General features: G+C 35.1%; 1 protein-coding gene across 1 annotated transcript in view; it reads right to left on the reverse strand.

Moving 5' to 3' along the window:
• Window positions 1–19,795, reverse strand: part of LOC113240591 (allatostatin-A) — a 117,478-nt gene extending 97,683 nt beyond the window's left edge. Inside the window, exon 1 of the mRNA XM_026477930.1 lies at window positions 19,729–19,795. The gene's annotated coding sequence lies outside the window, so the exon portion shown is untranslated. The remainder of the gene's footprint in view (window positions 1–19,728) is intronic.
• Between the last annotated feature and the right edge of the window lie 2,514 nt (window positions 19,796–22,309).

Genomic DNA, 22,309 nt, shown 5'->3' on the forward strand with positions numbered 1-22,309 from the left:
TTTAAAATCGTATAAACTAATTTATCTGTCTGTTTTATCGACTGACAGATCATAGTGCTAAACTCTTTAAGGCTTCAAGTTCCTCTTTTCCTAGTGTTCCTATTATCACGCGGGCCTCGCGTAATTAATATATAACATTCGGTCCACATGAATTTTATTGTAGAAATAAAGAAAGAGTACGGGAAGGGAAAATAACAGTTAAAATAAAAGCGTAAAGTTATATGATTAAACTGGTCAGAATATTTTAAGTCAAGTCGAGTCAAGTTTCGGAAATTTAATAGAGAGTGACTATGGAAATAGGAAAGTAAGTTAAGCTAGACAAATAAGAAAAGGAATTTAAGGATGATTCAAAATTTCAAAGTAGGTGGCCAGGAACCAGATAAAAGGATGATAAAAAGGTGGGATAACGATGAAAGGTCGCATCGTCACACTCTCTAAGGGTAGTTGTAGATTCATAATCTCAGTACAGAGTACTAAAAAAACCGACCTCAAAAGTACGTGGAATTACGTCTATTTGCTAAGTTTCATTGAAATATCCCCTAGTTCGCCACTATGCAGGACTTGATACTGGAGATAATAATAAAAATAGGTTCTCACTACGACACTACTCAAAGTATATCGAGAGAAAAACGCCTTGAATTGATGAAATAGCAAAATCAACTAAATAATTGCTAAAAGTAATTGCTCCTAAATTAAAGTTAGGCGCTATTTATAAAAATGAATCTTCATGCGTGAACAGTCACCCTTTGAGGTAGATGATTTCCTTCAAAATGAAATGGGACCACTATGGAAGTACCCCCTTTTCAACAAAAAAACAATCATGAAAATCGGTTCACAAATACCGGAATTATCGCGTAACATACATACAAAAAAAAAGAAAACAAAAGAAAAAAGAAAAAGAACACTATTAATACTAACTACTAAAGCAGCTCCAAAAAACATTGCGACAATCGAAGTAAAGTCTTTTATGGTTTAGTAGGTGGGTACTTCGAGTCTCTAAAGACTTAACAGATTTATTTTTTTAGAAGCAAAATTTTCGTCTTTTGGTTAGACTAAAGATTCTAAGCAATACTGCCAGATCTTAGACCTTAATTTTTCTTCGATAATTTAATTTAGAGACAAATCCAGTCCTCAGTTTGAAATACATGTTAATAACGCAAAATGTCAGATCTTGAGACTAGTGTTCCTAGTTAACTCTTATATAAATATCCCTTTTAACCGACTTCTGAAAAGGTGGAGGTTCTGAATTCGATTGCATTTTTTTTATGTACGCTATAACTCGTGAACCGATTTTGATGACTCTTTTTTTGCTGGAAAGAGGGTAGTAGTAGTCCCATTTTAATTTGAAGACAATATTCTACCTCTAAAGGTGGCAAGCTAGGGTATGAATCCGGTTTCGCGCACTTGTACACAAACAGATGTAATTCTACGAACTTTTGAGGTCGGTTTTTTAGTACTCTGTACATATTTTCAAATTCAAATTCAAATTATTTATTGCATTCATGTTGTTACATAGGTCTTAAGTTAGATAGTACAGATCAAACATGAACCCTATAATAGCAATGTCAATCCTAAATTCTAAATAAATCTAAATTTGTGTTACAATTTTTACATTATTTCTTAATTTGATAAAATAAACAATTAAACAAAAGAAAAATTATTACTAATCGTCAACAGTAGCAAGGTCATTTTAGTTCTATTTTTAAAGTAGTTTATCGTCAAGTTATTTAGAATTTTGTAACGTCATTTAATTTCTCATCAATTTCAAAATTTATTATTATATTTCTTATTATACATATACACACATTAATAATTGTACATAATCTTAATTGAGTTGTAAATTAGATTTTTTCCTTAAGTCGTCTCCAAGGTTTAATAAAAAAAAAATTATAAATGAGGATGGGGATTTTTTCAGAGCAAAAATGATTTTTTAATCGGCAACACTGTTAAAAATATGACGGATACTGTTTTTATTATACATGCAAAACCTCACAACAGCGGTCAGCTGATGAGATTCTTCCTAAAATAAATACCTTATTAAGGAAACATAATAATGACATAGAATGACACTGTGCTCGCATGGGAACTGCAGCCCAATAGCTCTCGTTGTGTGCGGGGGTTTGTGTTTAACAGTAGAAATATATATATATATATTTTATATACATGACAGGCAAATGACTCCACTCCACCTGATGTTAAGTGGAAAGTGGTATCCAAACGCGAAGGAACCTAGTGCAGCGATGAAATCCTCACTGCACTAGCCACCTCCACCCTGCCTGCCTACAATATGCCTCTTCACGCCTCGTTTGAAGGACCCCATATCATAAGAGGGAGGGAAGACATGTGTCGGAAGGGAGTTCCATTTGTCAACCGTGCGGCAGAGAAAGGAGCCACCGAACCTTTTAGTACGCGATGGAATTCGGCAGGTAGTGAAACGGTGACTACGAAGGCCAGCACGCGTGCTTCTGAGCAGGAACGGGGAAGGGGGGATGAGGTTGAACAGCTCCTCAGAGCACTCACCATGGTACATGTACATGGTACATACATGGTATATCGGCGAACCATATTTTAAAAGAAAACATGTAATAAATACAGAAAAGAAAGAAGGCCTATGTGGTGGAGTGGCTTGCACACCAATTTTCCTGGTGTCGCCATCTCTGAGGTCCCGGGTTCCGTCCCCGGCCGGATCAATGTAGAAAAACTAACTTTTCTGTATTGCCTCGGGTCTGGGTGTCTGTGGTACCGTCGTTATTTCCGATTTCCACAACACAAGCGCTTTAGTTAGTTACTTTGGAATCGAAGCAACGTAGATGATGTTGTCTGATATTTATTTATTAAAAAAAATTCTTAAAGCCTTAGTTGCCATTGCTTCGAGGCGTGATATTTGTTTAACCTTTGGCAACACTACCCGCGTTACGTACACCGACGCTCATTAATGTAAAATGCGAGTTTCAAATGTATTACAGCATTAACTGATTAAAAGTACACATTTCCGTGTACATTTTGGAGTGTAATAGATTCTAGTTAGTTTAGTAGAGATACATTACACACAGACGCAAACCCAGTATTTGTATTAGTATCATCATCAACCTATACATCACACTGTTTTGCACGGGATCTATATTTTTTTAAATATGGAAATTTAGTAGCAGAATAACGTCTTTCTGCGGTAATGTGAGCATTGTTACGTTCCGGTTTTGAAGGGAAGGTGATTTTTTTGAGACCAAGGGGCTGGACGAACAAACCTGTTGGTAAGCGACATGCCTTAAACGCTTTAAATCACAAAGATGCCACTGCCACTGCGCCCTGATCGGTGCCGTAAGGAAATTATGTGCAAAGTTAAATATTTTATTCTTAGATCATTTATATGATCATGTAAAGTACATTCTATCGTGTGACGAATTAACACAGTCTTTAGACAATGTCTTCAGGCGTGTCAAACATATTTTTTTTGTAAGATCGTTATTTAATTGTATTTTTTTTAATAGGAAGTGAGGGGACGAATATGTTGTGCGCCTTGTGGTAAACAACACGCCTATTAATAACAGTAACAGTGCCGCCCAGAGCTTTAAATGCAAAGGTCTGAAGGGTACCGCAATTGCACCCGTCAACGAGAGACATAAGTCGACAAGTCATTTCACCAGCATCCTTAGCCTTTATTCCTTCCATTATGTCAATAACGTATGGCATAACTGAAATACATTAGGGTCAAGGTGGTAAGAAAGGTTTTTGCTTTTTGTAAGACGTACGGTGAGTTTCTAATCCTCTTAAGGAAAAAAACCAAGTCAATATTTAAACAATAAAAATGTTATGAAACTATTTTTCTGGATTTAAATCGCGTATATTTATTTTTTCAAACGTTTCGGGCCCTATACAGGTCCCTTGGTGACGGTTGACTGAGATGGTACAGTCATCAACCAGCTCAACCAGCATAATTACAAATGTTATTAATTTTAATTTTACAAAAAACATTTCAATTTACGCTACATATGTTTTAGAAATTATTTTATTTTAACAATATGATATTTTATTAAGTTACATTTATTATATCGTCTGCTTACAGGTAAAACCACATAAGTGACATTCCACAAATCCACAAAAAATCTGCAAATAAAACCACTTATTGAGTTTATTATTGAGTTTCACCTGCAGAAAGATAGTGATTTTCTTACTATAGCTATATAAAGATTTTTTGTACAAAATGTCATATAATGTGGTTTTAACTTTAAACAGACGAATTATAAAGGGCCCGAAACGTTGGTTTATTTGAAAAACAAATATACGCGACTTAAATCCGGAAAAATAGTTTCATTTCCTATGTGTTACAATCGCAAATTCGGTGGGGTGCCAGACGAACATATTTAACTCAGTTGCTTTGTTTGCCTGCGTGCCTGCCTCCGTGGCCGAACGGTTACCATGTTGGTCTCCCACGCACAGGGCCCGGGTTCGATTCTCGGCTCGGGAGAAATATTTGTATGGTCTACATATATTTCTTTCGTGACTTTGGGTGTAATTTTAAGGAGTTCTATGTGTGTGTCCCTAGTGCAGGACTAGGAGTATTACACTGTGTGACGCGCTTGTGCGGGTGGAGAGAGGGTGAGGGAAACATTTGAATCATGGTCAAGATTTCACAAATTGATCTGATTGTTCTTATAAAGTTTCATACAGTGTATGAAACTGCCTACATTATAGTCTTTTAGCCCAGATGGAACAGCAACACCTGCTTACTATGCTTATGCTCATGATTGGCTGAGCTATGGTGTGATTCTGTAGGGAAATAGCTGCTTTACCCTTGTTCACTCTACAACAAAAAATGTATAAGAATATTAGTAAACATCGACCCATTTCAGAAACTGCAGGCCACATTTCATTAAATTGAATATTTTAACTTTACCATATTTATACATTATCGAAATATGCAAATTCGTCAACAAAAACAAACATTTCTTCACTACGGCAAAGGACACCTACGCTAAACCGTTAAACTTCAGACATAAAGATAGACTGGCACTACCTAGCCCCCATTTGTATGGCAATTAAAACCTTCAATGGAACCCTGAAGGAAATTTTATCCCAATCACAGACTAATTTATTTACCATCTGATAAAAAAATGTTATTACAGCCTACTAGAGTTTTTTGAAGAACAATGAATACAATTTGAATAATATGATTTGAAGAATTTGAATTTTGGAATTTCATGTGAAGAATAATTAAAACCTATACAATTATTGTTTTTATTGCTACTTTTTTTTAACTTTATTAGTATGTTCTTATTGTTTATTTTTAATTTATTGTACTTTTAATCGCGGCGCCTTAACAGGGTCATGTTACTGTTTAAATTTTACGATCTGTGTAACACAGGGAAGCAATAAATACTTTGACTTTGAACTAACGATTCGTGCGTCTTTTGGTAACGCGCCCGTTACCCCGAGACATAAGTTGACAAGTCCTATGTGCCTATAATTTCATTCTTCAGAAGTCGAACTGCCGCCAAGCAGGATTGCTCACATTACTGCTTGGCGGCAGAAATAGGTAAGAGCTCTAGTGCTACTAATATTATACATATTGCGCTGTTAATATAATAATGTATTAACTCAAAAAGTGTGTTTTTTCAAAATCGATGAAAAATTAATTACTTCCCGAAAAGATCATTAGAATTTATGGATAGGTTAAGTTAACTACATATATCTAAACATTTTTCTACTTGCCTAATAGTAGATTGTACAACAAGTGCATAAGCACACTCTGATTTGTTTGACAGCACGATTGGTTGTCTGATGTGTGAATGCAGGAAAGTGTTTGAACCATTGATGCCTGTGAGTTCAATCCTGTGAACTGTATTATGTTTATTTGTTTGTATGTTATTTGATATGTTTTTTTTTTGTTTTTGTTTGTAGCTATTTGGATCTATCTGTAAAGCTACAAACGTTAAATGAATGAATAAATAAATAAATAAATAAATAAGACGCGTCACTTTACCCGAGACGGGTATACATAAGTCGAGGGTAAAATGGGTTTCATAAACGAGTTATACACTCTGCTTTTCACTTCGATTGCGAGGAAATTAAACGGCAATATTACAAATAAATGATTATTTAATTAAAATTAAATGTAAAATTACAACAATTAGACATATTTAACGTATTGGTTTTTTTTTATTTTATGCACTAGAGCATAAAATCCTATTTTATGTAGCCTACATCCAGCATAAATACGAACTTTAAGAGCATGAGAAGTGAAAAATATATTTACAAATAAGAGGGAACAAATAATGTCATGTTTTTGAGTAAAGCTTTTTCCAGAACTTTTTTTTTTTAGTTCACATAAATTTTATCTCATTTTGAGTCAAGTTATCTATCTTTTAATTGTCTCTTACAATATTCTAACGATGGTTTTATTGACGTATAGAGAAACAAATTGTACGTTCAACAAAGGTATAATCTTGAATGTCACATATTTTGAGTTATAACACTATTGTAATAGCAGTGCGATATGTATCATAAACACATGTGACTTTATTATATTTAAGATACGACATCATTATTAACGAATACTGCTTTGTATTGCATTATTTACCGTGTATCTTCTCGATACCTCAAAGTAACACAACGCCATCTTTATTTTTTGGTCATTTTCTGTTATTTTTGTAAACAGCCATATTTATTTACTAATATTATGTGTTAAACATTGTAACATAGTTCACTAGATGTTAATTTGTATTTATTTAGGAATACGCCGGAATAAAAGTATGTCTATTGGTTTAGTTAAAATATATTAAATTAATAATAATGATAATAATAACGCACACACTTAACATAGTCCCGCACTATGGAAACCCATATTGCGGGTGCCATGGACACACTTTGACAACCATAAACTACACCCAAACTGACGAGAGACATAAATGTAGGCCACACATCGATGCGGAATAACAAGGTTACATAAATAGAAATAAAACCTGTGGTGACACATATTGCAAAAATACAAACACACATAACATTGAGACGAGAGTAGTGTGATGGGCGTGTGTCACAAACTATTTTTCAAGTCCGCACAACGCGTTCTGAGTAAAAAAACTAAGAGCGGTAGTAGCTCAGTGGGGTAGCGAGTGCTATTAAATACCTGTGGTGGTATGTATTCTTATTTTTATGATACCATGTGACAGGATGAACAAGTCATGCGCCTGCGATACGAAAACATTGTCTTTGACATACTGCATCTAAGGAGAATTAATAAATAAAGAATCTCAGTACAGCGTACTGAAAAAACCGACCTCAAAAGTACGTGGAATTACATATAATTACCAAGTTTTTTTGAAATCAGTTACAGGAAAGTGCGCAAACCCGGATTCACCCCCTAGTTCGCCACTATAAGGGACTTGAGACTGGGGATAATAAAAATCAGTTCCCACTACTCACAGTATATTGAGAGAAAAACGCCTTGAATTGGAGAATAGCAAAATCAACTATTGAAATAATTGCTCCTTATAATAAAATTTAGGCGCTATTTATAAAAATGATTCTTTATGCATGAACAGCTACCCTTAGAGGTGGATGATTTTCTTCAAAAGTAAATGGGACCACTATGGAGGCACCCTCTTTCCAACAAAAAACAAACATCAAAATCGGTTCACAAATACCGGAGTTATAGCGTAACATACATACAAAAAAAACATACAGTCGAATTGTGAACCAATTTTTTTTGAAGTCCTATATAGACCTATCTAATAATGCTAATGTGTTTCTTCAAAACAAAAAAAATATAAGATGTGTTGAGCTTAAAAGCCGGCAATTGACACAGAAGCGACGAGGGTTTTAACCTCTGTCCCTGTTTGTGTTTAAAATAAGAGATTATTCTCCTTGATAGGCAGCTCTCGAAATGTAATACAAGTGAGGCGTTTCATGCGCCGTGTGCGAGACCAGGATGTGGTTTCATATCAACCTACTCAGACAGTCTCCGTAACTTTTGCTTCGACAGAATTGCCTCAGTACGTGTACCTCGACTGTTGGAGGCGTGAGGTAAACGCATATGTCCCACCTGTAAACCAGTGTCTTCACTGTCTGAAATTTGGCCACATTGCTATTGAGTGGAGTAATTCCACAAAAATAATTGAATATTACGTTGATCAAACATCGTGACTTTTTTTTAATAATATCAAGTGACTGAACGAACAAGTCGTGCGCCACATGATAAGCGACAGACATACCTGTCCATAGCAGTGCCACTCACAGCTTTAAATTGTAAAGATCTAATAGGCACTGCTCTGCGCCCGTCACCTTGACGTATGAGTTAACAAGTCCTATGTGTATATAACGAACCTAGTATAACGAAGTATACGATATGTACTGATTCAGATAAAAAAAAATAAAAAAAAATTCTTTTCCTAAGTTGGTCCTACTGGGAATCGAAACCGGGTTCTTCTCATCCATCGCCCACAGTGCGAATAAATGCGCCGTAACGGTTTTCAGCACATTTATTCCACACGAATTTCATCGCGCGGCCCCCGCGGCATCTAAGTGATATCGCAAACTACGCTCTATTTATTTAACTTTTACATTTTAACTTAAATGAGCGACCCGGGCGCGCGGGCGAGACTGGCTTACCTTTGGTCTACGCGGCGACCGCGTGGTTGTATTATTCAGAGGAATTTGTTGCCTAGTAAATAGAGTTCAGATTCGCTATTAATGTACGTGAAAGCGTGGTAACTGGGCGGTGGCTGGATGGTAACAATTTTCGCGTTGTGTAACTGGGCGCTCAGGATACCATTGTCGTAAATAATATTTAGAAATATATGACATTTACATTATTAGTACACTCCAACATTAATTTTCTTCGAATCAGGCATAAATTGAAGGGTCATGTCAATCATTTTTGACGTGTAATAAAACATCGTCAATACAAATAGACGTAATTTATAATTTTGACGTATCAAACTACGTAAATATTGCTTTTCGGTATAATTTTATATGTATTTTACGTCCAGTTACTTGACTTAATATTAATGTCTTCCTCCTTACCGTAGTGGGAAACAATGTTTCGCGCTAGAGGAACAAGATCCCTATGCGATTTACGGACCAATTTCGGAAATGGACTTTTCTATGTTGGTTGTGGTGATTTGGATAGTGCCCAGTTAATTTCGTTGCTCTGGCATTCATAGTACAGGAAATTTCCTTGAGAACAGGCAGTAAATAAATAAATAACGCACACACTCAACATAGGGAAACCCTGTGTCGCGGGTGCCATGGACACATACACAGACAACCACAAATTACACCCAAACTCACGAGAGAAGTAATTGTAGGCCATACAACTGTTTCTCCCGGCCCGGGAATCGAACCTGCGTGGCAGTCCGGCATGGTAACCGTTAGGCCACGGAGGCAGTTGAATGTGGTTGTTTGGTACTGCTACAATTTTTTATACACTTATTTTTTTAGGTTCTTGGTTGGTTTTAACTACATATACAAAAAACTAAGTAAATGCGGTACGGTGTGCTTCTGCTTTGAGGATGTGTTATGATAGCACCAATTCCAGTAACTCCCTCCGTGGCCAAGCGGCATCGACTATAACCCATAGATGGTACGTATATACTAAATCTATGATATAACCAGAAATAGAGACGAAATGTCATTTAATTTGTTTGAAAACTATTCTGCGATATCATTGTGACATGTGACAACTGCGCTCCGATTGGCTATATTCGAATTCGAAACAATTGACGGGTGTCGTCAATGTGTGTTGTCAATTGTTTCACTAATAAGGGACGAAAATTGCAAAATTATATATTTCATATTTAATTACCGATGAAATTTGATTCAGTTTGTTCTGTAATTAGTTGTTTTGCTGTTTTTCCCCGAATGGAACAGCACGCCATTGTTACAGATATTTTTTTTTACAATAAATATAAATATTTAATATTTTTGGAATATACGGAGACGTATACACAAGTCAGTTGTTGGTGGCTGTCTATATTTCAGTACAAACGAGAGATGACATTTATAAGTGATGTATCACTGATGAGTTACCAGGAATGCATGGTCCTTATATCGTCTCTATTTCTGGTTATATACTAAATGGAAAGGGGCTACCTCAGTAGTGGTCACATTCAAATTTGAAGGCAATATTCCATCTCCAAGAGTAGTTACACACGGTGACTTTTAGTAGCGAAGAAATCGCGCATTTGTATGGATGCAGTCGCACGTTTGCAGCGCTGCTTAAAGTAGCCCGTGTGTATAAAGGTATACTATTAGCCGCTCACGCAATGCGCTACCCCCACCTACACGGCCCTTAAAGGATACGATAGGAACCTACCGCAAAATGGCGGCGGAAAAGCATTCAGTTTAAATAGAAGTTTTTATAAATAAAAATTATTATTCTGCATTGCTAAATAAATACCCTCCGTACTACCAACAAAAACAAAAAACAAAAAAGGTTCTAACGTTTACTATGAAATTACTCCTTAAAGTATAGTTTATAAACATTTCTATTCAGGGTAAACTTAAAAACGCTATTTACGGTATGTTTACAATAAATAAACACCGAAATCACCAGCCCAAACAATAACACTCACACGATTGTCGTGACGTATTTTTGAAGTTGTTTATTTTTTTAAATGACAGACCCAGGCATTAAAAACTTTATGGTTTGCTAGAGTAGTTACCGAAATAGCAATTAATATTAGTTCTTTTATCTGTTATAACTTCGATATCCGATAAATCGGTATAAAATCATCACCGGCACCTCTAGGTGTGGTATGCTTCCAGAGACGCATGAATCGCGCAACGCTCTGTGGCGACATGCGTCCACTGCTGCATGTATCGCGTGAGCGGTTAGCGACTGCATCGCGTTTGCACCGCTGCAAAGTCGTGCGTGTGCAACAGATCTAAGAGTGACAAATTAGGGGATGAATCTGGTTTATTGTATTTTACCCAGTTTTCATATACCGATTTCAATAAAACTTGGCAAATAGATGTAATTCCACAAACTTTTGAAGTTTTTTTTTATATAAAAATTATTAATATACCTTTATAATGCTGATGATGTGATGCATTACTTCTCTGTTTGAAAATTACCCTATTTAAGAGAGTTTTTAAGAAACCTGTGCGTAGAGTGTAGGCTAAAGGTTGATAATTATTTCAAATCTTTGGAAGTTAAAAAGTAAAACATCTTAAAAATGACATCAAATCAAAGTTGGCTGTTCAGTTGGGCAAGTATGATTTTATCGAAAACTTTTTCTATTTACAACTTTCGAAAGCAATCTGTTATGTTTGGTTGTATAGAGTCCATGACGTAGTTACGATATCTTGTGCCGTCTAGCATCGCATGGACTTGTATAGAATCATAGCTTAATATAGCTCTCGCGTGTCAATGCGACATTGGAGTGTGGTACTGTGAGAGACGCCTTATAGACCAATGGTGTGAAGAACCGCCTAAAATCAGTAAAGCCAAGGACGAATGAGGAAGAACCGCTTCACAAACCAATCGTCGCACTGTGTTCTGCATGAAGGGAGCAGATTTTCCAGAAGTATGTTTTGCCAAAAATTGTTACCTGTTTGCTACTTTCACGAATTAAAGGTATACGCTTCTTATCTACATTAGTTTAAAAAATAGTACTAATTGAAAATTTTATGAAGTAGTGCTTGATTAAATTAAAAAAGCTAAAGTTTTAATGCTTTATTGCCATAATATAAAGGGCAGTACCTTGTAAAATTTTCAATCGTTTATATTTTTTTAACTAATGTAGATAGGAAGCGTATACATTCAATTCGTTAAGGTAGCAATTATTACTTCTGGAAAATCTGCTCCCTTCATGCTAAACGAAGCGGCGACCAGCCATCCTTATATCAGAATGGCTGGTCAATTATATTTTTAATTATTCAGGAAAGGTAACAAATAGGTAGCAATTCTTGAATATATACTCAGTGCCAGACGCCACAGGCGACCAGCCATGCTGACGGTCAGAAATCCTGTTGGTTGTTAACAACACAGCTTTACTACATTCCGTTTTGTTTGGTTTAGGCCTTTTAGGCGGAAGATGCGAATTCAAGTGTGCTGACTAACCGACTTCAAAAAAGGAGATATTTTTTCGTGTGTATGTTAAGCGATTTCGACGATTCTTTTTTGTTGGAACAGGGGCTTTTTATAATACCACGCGACGGAACGAATAACTCCTGCGCCTGATGATAATATTACAGTGCCACTAAGAGCTTTAAATCTGAGGGACACTGCCACTGCGCCCGTCACCCTGAGACGTAAGTTGACAAATCCCATGTACCTGTAATTTCACCACCACCCTTACCCATCAAAATTGGCAGCAGTAATAGGTAATGTGGCAGTGGCCCTGGACGAACTCTTTTCACACAAACACAAAGGTTCGACTGCTACTTGGCGGCAGAAATAGATAAGGTGTGAAGGGGTACCTCAGTAGTAGACAATATTTTCTTCAAATTTTTAGTAGCAGTAGAGCTTCTTGTGAAAGAGTTCGCCCAGGGTAGTACTGCCACCTTACCTATTTCTGCCACCAAGCAGTAATGTCAGCATTACTGTGTTCCGGTTTTTAAGGGTAAAGGTGCTTGTGAAATTACAGGCATATGTCTCATTGCGACAGACGCAGTGGCAGTGCCCCTCAGATCTTTGCGATTTAGAGCTTTTATTGCATTCATATGGTACATACATGTCTTAAAATTAAAACAATGCTACACATATGAGCCCTTTATTAAGAATAACAATAAAAGCAGAGGTAGGCTGGGATTCCAATTATTAATTGGAATTGTTATTTATCAAATAATAATATAAAATAAAAAATATGTAATATAATAAGAAATCATATTATAAGCAGAATTATGTCACTTGAACGTTTGAATATAATTAGATTACAATAGCATAACTTTATAGAAGATTTATTTATTATTCAAATTTACTATAATATTATTATTATTATTTGTCATCAAAGTATTCATTTAAATTTTAATAGCATTTATTAATAAGATATAATTTTAATTTATTTACAAACAGAGAATACTTTTCCTCGTTTTTAATATTGAGCGGGAGCTCTGAGCTCTGAGTGGCACTGCCACTGTTATGGACAGGTGTTTAGTTTAACATCAGGTGCACGACTTGTTCGTCGCGTCACTTGTTATTATAAAAAAAAATTGTAAGATGATCCTTTTCAAAAATTTCTCCACTTCCTGAAGCAAGTATTACTGGTTGAAATTCAAGTTTTCAACGGCCGACGTAATGTTCACGAATTAAGACTTATTTTTCTAAATAGCGCCTAAATTTTATTACAATGAGCAATTATTTTATGGTTGATTATGCTATGCTCCAATTTAAGGTATTTTTCTCTTAATATATCATAAGCAGCGAGCACCGATTTTTATTATCTTCTGTGTTTAGTCACGTATAGTGGTGAACTAGATGATTTCGCTAACCGATTTGAATAAAACTTGGGAGACAGATGTAACGAACTTTTGAGAACGGTTTTTTTCTAATAACTTTGAATATCATGATAAAAATCTGACTGAATTTTAGGTGACTATTCTAAAATATACTTTACGCCATTTTCCTAACGGGGTAATCGGAGACAACAAGCTGGAGTGCTTTCCGACATACTCGTTGGTCAAAGGTTTCCTTGACGTGGCTTTTCTTTATTCTAAGGTTGAAAATAATTATCCAAATCGGAAACCCAGTATCGGGGGTGCCATGGACACACACACAGACAACCACAAATTACACCCAAACTCACGAGAAATAAGCGTATGCCATACAAAAATTTCTCCCGGCCCGGGAATCGAACCTCTGCGTGTCAGACCAGTGTGGTAATCGCTTGCATATCTCACCACTTGGCTAGAGAACCTAAAAATTTATTTTCATTTTTGAAAATTTTTTAGAAGCAGGTAACATTTAACCGGAAATATAAAAATTTGATTTTGGCCTTTGGAGTGTTTCAAGCTGTAAAATGAAATGGTTTCGATGAAAGTTATTTTACCGCCGGGATCGAATGGACTAAACGAGTTGAAATTTTATTGCTTTATGATTCCACTATAGTCGCGGAAAGAGACACATTTATTATTATTATTTTCTCTTCTCATATTGCTATTAATATAATATGTAATAGAACATAATTGAGGGTTCTTAAAATCGAGCACCGTGTTTAGGCCTTAGTAAAATAGGTAAGAGATTTTAAGACCTAATTATGTAATGAGCAATCATTATATAATTAGGTCTTAAAATTTGGTACCTAATTATCTTTTGGAAGTAAGGCACGCATAATTTTATTAATACATAACCTAACCTCCGGTTAAAGAAACCGACCTCAAAAGTCATTCATCCCTTAGTTTGCCACCCATAGAGGTGGAACATTTTCTTGAAATTTAAGTGGGACGACATCTGAGGTACCTTTTTTCCAACAAAAAAAGAACATCAAAATTGGTTCACAAATGGCGGACTTATCGCGTAACATACATACAAAAAAAAAACATACAGACGAATTGAGAACCTCCTCCTTTTTTTGAAGTCGGTTAAAAATGACCGACGATTATTCTGTGGACAACGATTTATTGATACCTTTAATGGAACAAAGACCCGTTTTTAAAATAATAGTCATTGCACAATAAGGGTTCTCAATGTCGAGTACCAAGTAACAGGTACGCGATTTTAAGTTTTGACGTTGGCTCCGCCCAAATTTGTGAAACAAATATATGCCTGAAGTTCGCGTGACATGCGACAGGAGATGTTGAATTTCGCGCATTAGAAGTACCAAATTCGTTTTAGCGGAATAACTCTAAAACTAAAGGGATTAAAAAAAAATCCGTAGTGACAGTTGTCGATCATGCATAAATATAATTAATTATCTAATTTTTATCCTAATAACCTGTAGCATTTCGAGGATAAATCGAAACAATGTGAAAATTAGAGGTCATTTCGTGATTTTTATCTATCGAGGAAACTTTATTGTTTTATGTTTCTGATTAATGTCTATGCTTGAATATATCGTGTAGTTACTCATACAATATTTTATTTTTAACTTTATAGTGGATATACCCCTCTAAAATCAAATCGAAGATTAGGAATTTTTCCTCTGCTCCCTCTTAAGACATTATTATAATAACGATTGCATACAATACTTTTTCTACGAGTAAACAAAATAACGAAACACAATCATTATTTATTCATAATTTTCATACAGTGTTGTACTATACTATAGTAGTAGGTAGATATATAAAAAAGTAATAAAGTTTATAAATAAAAAATTTCCTCGAGGGTCGTACCCTGGGGCATCGTGCCCAGAAGGCTGGCAGCATTTCCCCTTTGAATTGCTAAACTTATTCTTTAGCGGAGATAACTGCCAGCCTTCTGGTCACCGAAGGCTTCTACGAGGCGATCCGATGCACAAAGCTGTAGCACTGAGCAAGGTTGGCGCATTTGAGCCTTTTCTGGTTCTCGGCCGCTCTAGCTTCAGAGCCTGCGCCGCCCATGCTTACGAGGACATGGGAGGGGGGCACAGTGTCCTGTAGTCTAGGCTCTACTCTATGAGTAGAAGTACTGGCTGAGTGAATATACATTTGTATTTAGAATGTGTTTAAAAAATAGGATAGAGAAAAGAACATCTTGGCAGATCTAGAAATACCCTCAAAAAGTGAACATGTAAAAAAATACAATAAATATCTAATTTTGAAGATTATCCCAGTTTATATTTATATAGTATCTCTCGCTACGCAACCTAAGCTACGTCCCCAGGTCACAGTCCACACAGGTTGCGCCTCACAATAACTGTCTCCCAAGCTTCCATAGACCGACAGTCAAACAGTCAGGCCTCTTACCGTCACTGCGACAGATTCCAGTGGGCTCGAGAACTGCCGGCATTTATTTGTATAGTTTGTTAATACATATATTATGTGTAATCCATGACAAGAAATACAATTTTTTTTAAATAAGTTTTCACCCATTTATTTGGTTAGGCATAATTTCCACCATACAGGTTCTTCATATATTTAGACGACAGCCAAACAAATGTTACAAAGCAAAAAACTAAAGAAAAATAATAGAAGTGGCCAAATACCGCTTATATTTTAACGAATAATTGTTTTGATAAAGGTTTAAGGCTCGGTTACAAGATCTTTATGCCAATTTAAGTGATCAGGAGGCAGTACAGCGTTTGAGTAACATCATATTTAATATTTGAATTATTTGGGTATGTGTGTATGTTAATTATTTTACTAGCAGTAGAGCTCCTTGTGAAATTGTTCGTCCAAGATAGTACTGCCGCCAAGTAGTAAATTCAGCATGTGTTCAGGTTTTGACGGGTAAGGGATGTGAAATTACAGGCGGATGGGAGTTGTCAACTTATATCTCAAGGTGACGGGCGCAATGGTAGTTCCCCTCAGATCTTTGCGATTTAAAGTTCTGAGTGGCATTGTAACTGTTATGCTCACGCGATACATGCTGCCGTAGACGCATACCACACCTAGAGGTGCCGGTGATGATTTTATACCGATTTATCGGATATCTAACAGGTAAAAGAACTAATATTAATTGCTATTTCGGTAACTACTATAGCAAAACCATAAAGTTTTTAATGTCTGGGTCTGTCATTTAAAAAAAATAAACAACTTCAAAAATACGTCACGACAATCGTGTGTGTTATTATTTGGGCTGGTGATTTCGGTGTTTATTTATTGAAAACATACCGTAAGTAGCGTTTTTTATGTTTACCCTGAATATAAATGTTTATAAACTATACTTTAAGGAGTAATTTCATGGTAAACGTTAGAACCACTCAAACGGAATATTATCATATTTATCCAAGTACACCAAAAATTTCATTAGTGCTTTTTAAGTGCAGGATTGGCGGTGTATTACTGCATTTTATTTGAGATGTTTTTGTTGGTAGTACGGAGGGTATTTATTTAGCAATGCTGAATAATAATTTTTATTTATAAAGACTTGTATTTAAACTGAATGCTTTTCTAATTTGCGAAACCAAATAGCCACCATTTTGCTGTAGGAGGAGCGCATCGCGTGAGCGGTTATGGACAGGCGTGTAGCTTATTTAACTATATTTTTTACAAACAAAATTAGAGCCATTTGAAAAGTGTATATCATATACACGTGTTCTATGTAGTTCAGTTGATATAAAAAAAAATTTTGGTATATGTAAAATACCTATTGAATGCAGCGGTTTTGTCGTAAAATTTCGGCGTAACTTTGTTTTTTTTCTTCTATCGTGAAAATTTTTAGATATCGTTTTTTCACACAGTATACTAAAATCATTCAGTGTACTATTCCCAATCTTGCTTTTTTCCAAAGTGGTTCAACACTTTCCCTGTTCTGCGGAATCAACCAAAGCCATTTGAGGCCGCATCGACGCTTACGCTACTGTTCGTTCACTGTGGTGACTTCCCTGAGAAGAACGAGTAAGAAACTCTAGGGTTTGCTCTTTTCAAATAAACTATTTAAAATATTTTTATGGAATCTAGACTCATGTCAACTTTCCATATATCTTTATCTAACACGTAGTCATGTAGGTTTTGAAACTTAGCAAACGATAATTTTCCCATAAAAGAAACGAGCTATGGAGCGAACAATGCTCGGCATTTCTCTACGTGGTCGAATCACAAATGAGGAGATCCGTAGAAGAACGAAAGTCACCGGCATAGCTCGAAGGATTAGCAAGTTGAAGTGGAAGTGGGCAGGGCACATAGCTTGTAGAACTGAGGGCCGTTGGGGCAGAAAGGCTCTCGAATGGAGACCACAAACCGTAAAGCGTTCAGTGGGATGGCCCCCTACTAGATGGACAGATGACTTGGTAAGGGCGGCGGGTAATCGATGAATGCACGTTGCGTCCGATCGGCTGGTCTGGAAATCTTTGGGGGAGGCCTATGTTCAGCAGAGGACGTCTGCCGGCTGATATGACGATGATGATAAAAGAATTGTTTACCTTAGTTAAACGAAATCGTGGTACCATGAGTTTGAGACTCAGTTCTAAACTTAATATTGTGCATAATTCTTCATTCTTAATAAAATATACATACAAAATACCTTATTCTTAAAATACTCCTTAAACTTTTCTCACAAAGCGAATCGCTCGTTTTTGCAACAAAAATATGGTTTGTCTATCTGCCGCTTACTTACCCCACACGAGAATGCCGTAGGACATTTTACTATGGAAGTAACTAAAGAAAACTAGTCCAGCAGTATCAACATTGGTATTCTGCGGACTGCGTATGCAGCGGAATTTATTTTAAACAAGAGAACATGTTTTTTCATAGGTTAAGAAATTACATGTAAAATACTCGCATTTATAACCTTTTTTATAAGATCAACGGGTTGGTCAATTGGTGCTAAAACACGAAAATTGCGATTTACAAGAAATTTTGAAAAAACATTCCTATCCTAAAAGCAGTCCTGCCGTCTATCGTACTTGGCTGCAAAGTGCCAAGTGTACTGGCAATGATAATTAAAACATATGTCAAGAATAAAAAACTGACCACTCATGTTACACACTTAAAACGTCTAAATTCCTCTACAGTTTTTTTATTAAGGTGTGTATTTGATTATAAAAACTATTATTTGATTATCATTTTTTAACACATAAAAATAGCTTCCAAATATAAAATAATTACGTACTTTAGTATCATTTAAAATAATGTTGTAGAAAAAAAATAGAATGTGGGTTACACCATTATTGCGCTGATATCCTCAATTATATCCGGCAAAAGAATGTTGTCCACGATTACTTCGTGTAAAGTAATTATATCTGCGATGTTTTAAATAATTGTTTATAACTGTATTTTCTAAAACAACTACCTATAGAACAAAACTTACCATCGACTTGTGTTCTTGTAAGCCTTTTAAATCGTTTTATTTGTATATTTCCTTGCTTTTTTTAAAAAATATAGGGTATTTAATAAATAATGAAATTGCTTTAAATAATAAATTTTCGTGAAAACTAGGCTGACTTACGAAGAAAGGAATGATTTTTCATTCAGGGAAAAGGAGAAGGCCCCAAACCGGTACAAAGACCAAAATTGATGTAATGAATAAATTATTATTCTATCTTATTCTGTTTTGTTAACTTTTCTATTTTACCTTTTTTACGATTAAGAAGTCTTTTATATGCTTTTTTATAGGTGTAGATAAAAATAGATTTCTTACTGTTATGAACAAATTTTGATGATTTACTTTTTTTTCACTCTGTGTAGGATGTAGTCAAATTTTTGTTGTTGGAACGATATTAAAGAACGGGACAATGTGGTAATTCTTTATACATACAAGTAATAAAAATTAAAACTTGTTAACATTTAACAAAAACTTTCAAAGTTTTCCAGAGATATGACAGCCGCATTTGTTTCCTTTTTACTTACCATTTACACCAGATAGTTTTTAAATTAATATTTACATAATAAAATGGTTAACTAGCTTTTATATAGTATAGTAACATACGCCGAAAGTTTCGCCATTAATTCAATTTATTTAAAAATAAATGTAAATAAAAATCAGTTGAAATCTGATAATTATCCCTATTATGAATTACTAAAAAATATTTATCAGAAATAAGTTTCTGATAATTATTAGTAACGTAAGTAAATTATCTATCCGTAAAAAAGTTTTCCGAAACTTTTTGAAACAACTTTTCTCCAACTTTGTTACCTAAAAGAATTTAATCAAAACCATTTTGAAATCACGTGTACCTTGTATAACAATGGCAGAATAAGAAAAAAGAAACTTACCTGACGAAAGTAAGTTAACAATAACACACGAACAGAAGGTTGTATCAGTGCGGCATACCGCAAGACTCGCCAAGCACTGTGCGTTGAAGCCGCCCTCGCCGCTTTTATAGCGCCGCCCAAACTCTGGGCGGGCGGGGCCACAAGGCATGAGACGATATAAAGGTTCATAATATGAGGTGATGTAGATTTTGACACTTGTTGTAGTCGTTTACTAAACGATAAGTAATTGAATAAATAAAAAATAATTAATAAATTAATTTACGTGGTGGTAAGAAAATTACAAATAGTTAATAAAATTGTTAGTGATTATTGATGATTGAGATATAGCGCATATATTTTTATGTAAGTATTTTTTTAGATGTAATTTAGGTTTGTATATAATAAGCACAGTATTCTACTCTCTGTTACTATTTTATTAGAATATCCTGTCACCACGAGGTTGCTTGGAAGAGATAGTTGTCTGGCAAGAAAGCCACTTGTTGTACTTTGTTGTTTCTTGTTTGTTTTACATTTGTTCTTGTGGATAGTAAGGAAAATTTGCATTGTATTGTAGTTCTAAGGTATTCGATCTAGGTAGATGGATAGATAAAACATTTGGATCTACAGACAAAAATACATAACTGAAAAATATGTAATATAATAAAAAGAAAAAAAATGCAGAGTCGCAGCACTGCCTGACAAATTTATGTATGTGTGCTGTAGCAGTGCAAAAAGGCCATAGCTCTCCGTCGGTGTGTACTCAGGAGAAAATTGCTGATTTTCAACTATAACCTAGTGGGTGTCGGGGATACGATAACCAGCTATCTGACACCATTTCCATGTTATATAAATTAAACCAACAATAATTTCGAAACTAAATAAATACGAAAGATAATATAAATATATTAAAATATAATACTTTTTAGATTAATTTAACTATATTAATAATATAATTAAAACTATATATTGATATTTTACGTGAATATTATATAAAAGTAAATTTAATTATAAATATGTAAATGCTGTTGGTATTGCACAATGTTGTGCTGGCAATTTTCGCCACGTACATATAGTACCGGCACGGTATGATGGCCGTTTTGACAGATTAAAATAGTGAGGTAAATCGCAATTCATAAATTTCGGAAAACAATGCTGAGTTGTGTCGTAAAATTATACATTCCATTAATTTTACTGCACAGCAATTAGCTCCTTACACGTAGTTTTGAATTACGAAACTTAATGAGCGGACAAACGTCAAAACGGCCAACATAGCGTGCCCGTACTTTAAGCAAAGAGCTGTAGAATACCCTTTTTTTGAATGTCTAGATAAAGTGTCTGTACCATTTCCTTGAAAGTGCATTTAGATTTTAGAAGTCGGTATTCGAACATTATATTACTATGTACACATGTCAGCATATCAAGCTACACATTGACGTATCTTGTTCCGTTGCACTGGAGGCGATTTTCGAACATAAATATGTAGTCTGGTGTGCCTGAAAACAACCAAATACCACTAACCAATTTTAATTTAGGAAATAAACATACATCGGCACTTCCACAATTTAGATTGCATAAAGTAAACTCATCTTTCTTGGGAAACTGTCTGCGCTTTTATAACAAAATGCCAGATGAAGTAACTCAATTGTCAGAGAAGAAATTTAAAAACTATATTAAAAATGCGCTGTTGTAAGAGCTTATTACAGTGTTACTGATTACATTCAGGATAAAGATGCTTGGAATTATATTCATCTCCAGCGGACACTTGACGTACCTATTTAACACTTATATACGAATATTAACAGTAATGACAATGTCTAAGTGTAAAATTATTTTATTTTATTTTTTATTTACTTTTTAACAAAAACCTTGAGTGATTGTTGTTGTCATTGTAATCAATTGGACGATTTCAAGTGTAATTTTTTTACCTATGAAATAAAAATATTTTGAGTTTGAATTTGAAACGGTTATTTAGTAAATGAAATTATTTTTAATTTTTGGTTGATGGATGTACCACCGCAGTTGCCGTGAACATGGGACAAGTAAAGGGCATGAAACGTTGGTTTGTTTGAAAAAACAAATATACGCGATTTAAATTCGGAAAAATAGTTTCAAGACCTACGTGTAACAACCGTGAAAACCTAAGAATTCGATATGTTTATTTAGTTTTTAACCGACTTCAATATAAGAAAGAGGTTATACGTTCGGGTGTATGTATGTTTTCAAATTACACCGTCAATTGTTGACCGATTTTGAAGATTCTTTTTTGTTTAAAAGGGTGCACTCTCGTGGTGGTCCCATTGTCACCAAGTCAGATTTTTTATGAGGGGATCCTATAGAAATCGAGGGAAATTCTCTAATTTTATAGGCATGGTCGTGTATTTACCGATTTCTCCATCAATTGGGGACGGATTTTGAAAATTCTTTTTTTTATTAAAGAGTATACTCTCGAGGTGGTCTCTAATACTGTTCCGGGTTACTTTCGGTTATCACAAATTATAATCATCGTCGATGCCAACCAAGGACAGAAAAGCAAAGAAATACCTGGATTCCAATCCCATACAGTAAGTTTGTGAACTTGCATTGGTTGGCACCGACTCCAAAA

This window comes from Hyposmocoma kahamanoa, unplaced genomic scaffold (assembly GCF_003589595.1).
Source record: "Hyposmocoma kahamanoa isolate Upper Pololo Valley unplaced genomic scaffold, ASM358959v1 157, whole genome shotgun sequence".
Classification (NCBI taxonomy): Eukaryota; Metazoa; Arthropoda; class Insecta; order Lepidoptera; family Cosmopterigidae; genus Hyposmocoma; species Hyposmocoma kahamanoa.